Source organism: Salvelinus fontinalis, chromosome 4 (assembly GCF_029448725.1).
Source record: "Salvelinus fontinalis isolate EN_2023a chromosome 4, ASM2944872v1, whole genome shotgun sequence".
Classification (NCBI taxonomy): domain Eukaryota; kingdom Metazoa; phylum Chordata; class Actinopteri; order Salmoniformes; family Salmonidae; genus Salvelinus; species Salvelinus fontinalis.
Window position 1 is genome coordinate 71,537,442 of NC_074668.1, and position 7,995 is coordinate 71,545,436.

The 7,995-nt window shown below is 43.1% G+C and overlaps 1 protein-coding gene across 4 annotated transcripts in view; it reads right to left on the reverse strand.

Moving 5' to 3' along the window:
• The window catches only part of apba2b (amyloid beta (A4) precursor protein-binding, family A, member 2b), a 70,056-nt gene extending 62,863 nt beyond the window's left edge, over window positions 1-7,193 (reverse strand). For 2 of the 4 annotated variants that reach the window (XM_055921234.1, XM_055921232.1), the window contains exon 1: window positions 6,947-7,193. The gene's annotated coding sequence lies outside the window, so the exon portion shown is untranslated. The remainder of the gene's footprint in view (window positions 1-6,946) is intronic. The other 2 variants (XM_055921233.1, XM_055921237.1) reach the window with 2 other exon arrangements.
• Window positions 7,194-7,995: the final 802 nt, after the last annotated feature.

Here is a 7,995-nt window from a genome sequence, read left to right on the forward strand (position 1 = left end):
TGAAACAGAGAGTCAAGTCATTTATTGCATTTTCCGTGGCAATTGACGAGAGCACTGACATCACAGACGTGGCCCAACTGGCCATATTTATTCGAGGAGTTGATGAGACATTGACTGTTACTGAAGAGTTTCTTGAGTTGGTGCCAATGATGGACACCACAACAGCCGAGGACATTTTCGTCTCTGTCGTTGGTGCATTGGACAGAGTTGGAGTGGACTGGTCCCGCGCTGTCAGCCTGGCTACAGACAGGGCGCCATCCATGGTCGGAAAGAAAGCAGGTGTCGCGACAAAGTTCAAAGACAAAGTACAAGCCCTTAATGGAGGAGATCGTTTCTGGACATTTCACTGTATTTTGCACCAGGAGGCATTGTGTTGCAAGTCGCTGAAAATGGACCACGTCATGGAGGTGGTTGTTCGCACTGTAAATTTCATCCGGTCCAGAGGTCTGAACCATCGTCAGTTTGACAAACTTCTCAGCGACAGCAACATTACCCACAGCCTGCCATACCACACTGAAGTGAGATGGTTAAGCCGAGGCGCTGTGCTGAGGCATTTCTTTGATCTACGAGAGGAAATCGGACAGTTCATGGAGAAAAAAGGAAAACCGGTGTTGGAATTACAATCTCAGGAATGGCTACGGGACCTTGCATTCTTGGTTGATATTACTGAACACTTGAACAATCTGAACAAAATGTTGCAAGGCCGCAAAAAAGTTGTCACACAGTTTTCTGACAACATACATGCATTTAAGTTGAAGCTGACTTTGTGGGAGATGCAACTGGCAAATGGCAACCCTGCTCATTTCCCCTGTCTGAGAGATGTGTGTGTGACCAGACCTGATGCGGACATGAAACGGTACAAAGACAAAATTGCAGGACTACTGCGGGAGTTTGAGAAACGTTTTCAGGTATTTGGTGAACTTGAGACAGAATTTTCAGTTTTTCGCTATCCTTTCACAGTTAAAGCTTCTGATCTGCCGGTCGAAATTCAGCTAGAGATAATTGATTTGCAGTGTGATGCAGATTTGAAGGGCAAATTTGCCTCTGTAGGTCTGGACAGATTTTATCAGTATCTACTACCAGGGTACCCCAAATTAACAGCCCTGGCTGCTAAAATTTTGTGCATGTTTGGGACAACCTACCTTTGTGAACAAATTTTCTCAGTGATGAATATCAATAAAACAAAAATGCGTTCAAGGCTCACAAACAAGCACTTAAATGACATTCTGAAAGTGACAGCTAGTCAGGACATGACACCTGGTGTTGATGCACTTGTACAGGCCAAAAGATGCCAAGTTTCAGGAACAAATACAAGTCCAGACTAGACTAACACCTTTAAAATGCTGCCTTAGATGCTGTTTGCATTGAAAGAATACAGCTCTGTGAAGATGAATCCTTACTGTGGTGATTTACAAAATGTGCACTTTAATGTTAGTCAGCAGCTTCAAAACAAAAGTTGTGTGATGGAATTCTACTGTTCATACAACTCCATAAATTTTCAGTATGTATTGTATGTGTATGTATGTTTCATGTATGAAGTTTACAGATTTACAGGACAGGCGAACACTTTCTTCATTACACATTTAAAATCACTCTCCTTAGTTTGTAAGGTGTACGCAGGGATTACATTTAGATTTTATATGCGTATGTGTAAGTGGTTTAAAAATTCCTTTCTTTAAAAGTCTCATTTAATCTTAAAGTGCATTACTATATTTTTCAGTACCAATTAAAATTTTGTGCCTTTGTACAATCAGTGGGATCAGTTGCAATGCATATTTGTGAATGATAAAAGTAAATTGCACATTTGTCTAAGGAAATATGAGGTGTTTCATGAAATGTTTTGTAAAAGGATAGTTCATTAAATTTCAATATTTTCCTAATGTTCTTGTGCTTCTTTACACCAAAACAAAGGAAAGACATGATATTTTGGTTATTTATAGCAGAGTATGGTATAATTTTAATGGTCCGGCCCACTTGACATCTCCCTAGGCCGTATGTGGCCCACGATGCGAAATGAGTTTGACACCCCTGTTTTAGAGTGTAAAAAGCTGTCCCAATGCCATGAGATCAAAGAGTAGCCTCTGATTATACTCTCCTCATCCCAAATTCACAGCCACATCTCTCATAACACAGTGATAGCACATGGCTGACAGCTCTCCTGTAGGGTTAACATCCTGTACTAAAGGAACATTACCACAGGTTTAAAACGTCAGCTCACATACACAATTCATACAGAGGTGTCTATTACTGGGGGGTGAGTCACTGGCTTACTGGTGCTCTTCCATGCTGTCCCAGGAGGGGTGCGTCACTTGAGTGGGTTGAGTCACTAACGTGATCTTCCTGTCCGGGTTGGCGCCCCCCTCTGGTTCGTGCAGTGGGGGAGAACTTCGTGGGCTATACTCAGCCTTGTCTCAGGGTAGTAAGTTGGTGGTTTGAAGATATCCCTCTAGTGGTGTGGGGACTGTGCTTTGGTAAAGTGGGTGGGTTTATGTCCTGCCTGGTAGGCCCTGTCCGGGGGTATCGTCGGACGGGTCCACAGTGTCTCCCGACCCCTCCTGTCTCAGCCTTCAGTATTTATGCTGCAATAGTTGTGTCGGGGGCTAGGGTCAGTCTGTTATATCTGGAGTATTTGTCCTGTGTGAATTTAAGTATGCTCCCTCTAATTATCTCTCTCTCCCCTCCCGGAGGACCTGAGCCCTGGGACCATGCCTCAGGACTACCTGGCCTGATGACTCCTTGCTGTCCCCAGTCCGCCGGGTCGTGCTGCAGCTCCCGTTTCAACTGTTCTGCCTGCGGATATGGAACAATGACCAGTTCACCGGAGGTGCTACCTTGTCCCGGACCTGCTGTTTTCCACTCTCTCTCTCTACAACACCTGTTTTCTCTAACTCTGAATGCTCGTCTATGAAAAGCCAACTGACATTTACTCCTGAGGTGCTGACCTGTTGCCCCCTCTACAACCACTGTGATTATTATTATTTGACCCTGCTGGTCATCTATGAACATTTGAACATCTTGGCCATGTACTGTTATAATCTCCACCCGGCACAACCAGAAGATGACTGGCCACCCCTCAGAGCCTGGTTCCTCTCTAGGTTTCTTCCTAGGTTCCTGCCTTTCTAGGGAGGTTTTCCTAGCCACCGTGCTTCTACATCTGCATTGCTTGCTGTTTGGGGTTTTAGGCTGGGTTTCTGTATAGCACTGTGACATCGGCTGATGTAAAAAGGGCTTCATAAATACATTTGATTGAGGTGTCTGTGTGTCAAATATAAAACATGTTTTTCTACTTTCTGAGCCAGGTTACAAATCCCAAAAATGGTTCACCTGGATTGCTATCTAAAAATCTGATCACAAAGACTGTTTTAACCAAATTACTCCTGAACAGTAGTTTATTTATTTATTTATTTTGAGATAGCATATGACATTTAAATGATCTCAAAACAGAAAAGCTACTGATTAAAGGTTTCCATTTGTACTGCTACAAAAATACACTAATGTTCCAGGCAGTAATACCATGCAATAACTGGGGTGGTAATTTCCATCTCTCAAACGAGTTCCTACATTAATCAACTCTCAAACTGATTTCCTTGGGAGCGCTGCAGGCTGAGAGACGTGTCTAGAAACACCACAAGAGGCAGTAGAGAGAGTTCTCCAAACTTCAACACATCTTATCTTGGACACAACCCACCAGGGGGCAACTGACTGGCCTTGGACATCAGTAGCCTACATGACTGGCTCGCAAAGAAATGAAAGGACACATCATACATCATAAACAGATATGTGTGACAGTAGCTTTTGAGGTGAAAACGGTTCTGTTCAAACATAACATTTGAATTAGGCTACTATGAAGACGTAGCTTGCTTCTGTCATTCACAGGACCACAGCCAAATCTAATTATCTTATCTTGATTAAGTGTACAGTATAATGCTGTAAATATGGTAATAGCCATTTATCTGAAAAAACAGAGATCAAGCCTAGCCTTAGTTGATTCGCTTGTCCCAGTTGTAATAATCATCACCCTCAGCCTGAGCAGTAGGGAAACCAGATCCCCATGTACAACCTCTCTCTTGGCTCTCTCTCATCCGCAAGAGTCCAATTTAGAATTCTCCTGCATGAATAGCATTCCAGCAGGCTGCTGCGACACAGTGTTTGTCCTTCAGCTCCTGTAGCACACATAAAACAGGAACGAGCAGAGGGGCACCCTCTCTGACGGCTGGGAGAGGGGAGAGGGTCAGGAGAAGGCGGGCCGCCAGGCGCCAGCCAGCCAGAACGTGGAGCTGGTCTCGGACACGGAGTGAGCCCACCTGCCGGGGACCGAGGTGCCTCCAGAGCCACACACCTTCCCCCGGCTCCCCAGGGGCCCTTTTAAAACCAGACACCTAATCTAGGACAGAATGGCCATTTACTAAGTAGAATTTCCAAATGTGAATGTAAAGTCACAATAAAGTGCAAGTATTATCACGCAAATGTTATTTGCTGATGAACTTGCTCATGATATGAAACTACCCACTGGGCACAGATGTCAATTCAATGTCTATTCCATGTTAGTTAAACGTAATTACATTGAAATGTGGAGACAATGTTGATTCAACCAGTGTGCGCACAGTGGGTATTATGTAAAACAACCCAAAAAACGTTGGTATTTATTAATCTTTAAAATCAGTCATCATGTTACTGTAATCTAATTTACAGTCATCCTGAAAGCAAGATACACAACATGACCAGAGGTATGTGGACACTTGCTCGTCGAACATCTCATTCCAAAATCATGGGACATTAGTATGGAGTTGGTCCCGTCTTTGCTGCTATAACAGCCTCCATTCTTCTGGGAAGGCTTTCCGCTAGATGACAGAACATTGCTGCAGGGACTTGCTTCCATTCAACCACAAGAGCTTTAGTGTGGTTGAGCACAGATGTTGGGCGATTAGGCCTGGCTCATAGTCGGCATTCCAATTCATCCCAAAGGTGTTTGATGGGATTGAGGTCAGGGCTCCGTGCAGGCCAGTCAAGTTCTTCCACACTGATCTCGACAAACCATTTTTGTATGGTCCTCGCTTTGTGCATGGGGCATTGTCATGCTGAAACAGGAAAGGGCCTTCCCCGAACTGTTGCCACAAATTTGGAAGCACAGAATAATCTAGAATGTCATTGTATGTTGTAGCGTTAAGATTTCCCCGCACTGGAACTAAGAGGCCTAGCCCGAACCATGAAAAACAGCCCCAGACCATTATTCCTTCTCCACCAAATTTTACAGATGGTACTATCATTGGGGCAAGTAGCGTTCTCCTGGCATCCGCCAAACCCAGATTTGTCAGTCAGACTGCCAGATGCGTTATTCATCACTCCAGAGAACGCGTTTCCACTGCTCCAGAGTCCAATAGCGGCGAGCTTTACACCATTCCAGCCGACGCTTGGCATTGGACATGTTGATCTTAGGCTTGTGTGCAGCTGCTCGGCCACGGAAACCCATTTCATGAAGCTCCCGACGAACAGTTATTGTGCGGCCGTTGCTACCAGAGGCAGTTTGGAAATCGGTAATGAGTGTTGCAACCGAGGACAGAAGATTTTTACACGCTAGGCGCTTCAGCACTCTGCAGTTCCGTTCTGTGAGCTTGTGTGGCCTACCACTTCGACTGAGCCATTGTTGCTCCTAGACGTTTCCACTTCACAATAACAACACTTACAGTTGACCGGGGCAGCTCTAGCAGGTCAGAAATTTGACGAACTGACTTGTTGGAAAGGTGGCATCCTATGACAGTGCCACGTTGAAAGTCACTGAGCTTTTCAGTAAGGCCATTCTACTGCCAATGTTTGTCTATGGAGATTGTATGGCTGTGTGCTCAATTTTATGCACCTGTCAGCAACAGGTGTGGCTGAAATAGACGAATCCAGTCATTTGAAGGGGTGTCCACATATTTTTGTATATATAGTGTATATGAATAAAAACATCAAGGCCTTCATTAAAATTTGTATTGAGCTAAGACTGACATCAAACCCCTAAGGCAAAAAATCCAAACATGCTGTCATCTGTGTGTCATCTCACAATTCAACAGTCTTGAAGCAGTTATAATTCCTACCAAGCCTGAATAAAGGACAATCTAAATGTAATCAGAACATGGTTTGGTCTAATTTAAAGGCAAATTTCAGATTTAGTTGGGCTTGCTTTTATGTAGGCTTTCAAATACATTTCTATCAATATGCAGCAGCATCAGACAGACCGGACACGAGTTGACTCCACTGAGCTTACCAACCCTGACATGTCTCCTTGAGTTTCTATAGAACACACCAAAAATAATTACAGTGAGTGTGCTGTCTGCTCTGTCCTCTTGTATGGCTAGCTCTGGAACAGAGTGGTACACAACAGACAAAGGAAAACACCCCAAGAGCATCAAAAGTAGACAGTTTTCATTAGCAGTCCATTTTTTGTTCAAGATTATGGAGCTGGTGTGTGTGAGTGAGATACAGAGTGTGTGAGATAGAGAGGGCATTGATCACCTTACAATTACACAAGTCAACAAAAACAATTTTTTTTCAATATTTATCAATGGCTAGTGTACTTTATTGCACAGCCTGCTACAATTATGACATCTGAGGTAGATGTGGCCACAGAATGTTTTTCCCAATATAACACCATAATTTTCAGATACAATTTTGACAATACATTTGTTCAGAATAGATTTATATTCCCAGCATTTAAGCAAATGAGAATGCAGCGTGTATTGGATAGACACATTTACCCGCATTAAAAGTGTGTCGAACAGGCGGTTAAAAATCCATATTGGTGAATGAGCTAGTTGCAGATGATGAGCCTATGCCATGGTTGCTGTCTGCTGTCTTCCAAAGATGCTCTAGGAATAATGGACCAAAAAGCACCTTTCTTTTCGACACACCGGTAATGATAAATCAAACATTTCTTTGTAGATAAATGAAGGCCACACTATCTTACCTGCTGAATTCAACGTATGTTCTTCGGTCGCTCAAGTCACCTCCCTTTCAGAATTGTGAAAGCTGATGATGCTTCCAAGACACTTGCACGGGATCAGATTACATCGAGAAAGCGAACCAGCCCCGGAATCTGAAAAGTATAAGTACCAGTTGAAGCGGCCCCAGAACGTGTATAAAGACACCACTGCAGTTCTCCCCATTGGGTTTCCCACAGAGTTTGTTAAACACTTGTGTTTCTCGGGTCGTTACCATGGAGTGGCGGCAACCAGAGGCGATAGACTCGAACCCCACCCAGCTACCGAGACTGAAAAGATAATGGAGAGAAAAACATTTGGCTTACAAAGAGTGCAGAGCGACCCGTGATACAAAACATCATAATTGGCCATCCTATTTATTTTTTGTTGGTCACAATTAATAGGGTAAAGCAATCTATAGCCTAACATAAATCATGCATGGATGAGAGAAAGAAAACCTCTGAATCATATTTTCTGCACTAACTGTAATTTTTATTCAGACATTTGGAACAACACAAATAAATAATCATAACATTTAAAACTATACAAATTTAACACAAAAATAAGACTCATAAATATATTTTTTAAAGTAACAAAGACAAATAGAAACAAATGTGTTGATTTGGCACTCAAGCATCAATACATTACCTATCCCCCAACACTGTCTACCAAGAGTCAAGACTAACCAATTCACATTGGTGGTGTGCAGACTGGTTTAATATTATTCTTAACAATTTCGCACAAACCAGAAAAAAATGCAATATGTCTGTGAAATTATATTGTAACGACCCTGGTTTCGCGGAAATCGACTATGCCGCTCGAGCATGCTTTTGCGGCACAGTCGATAGTGCGCTGGACTTCGGGCTAGATGGTCGAGGGTTCGAGACCTGCTCCCTGCTGTTTCATTACAATATATTCACAGTATTATGAATGAATTGTGGTTCATTTGGTAGCATTTCGTAGTGTGAAAGATTTTTCTCATTCCATTAGTACTGTACAAAGTTAGGGGTGAGCTATTTGATAGATTCCCCCGCTC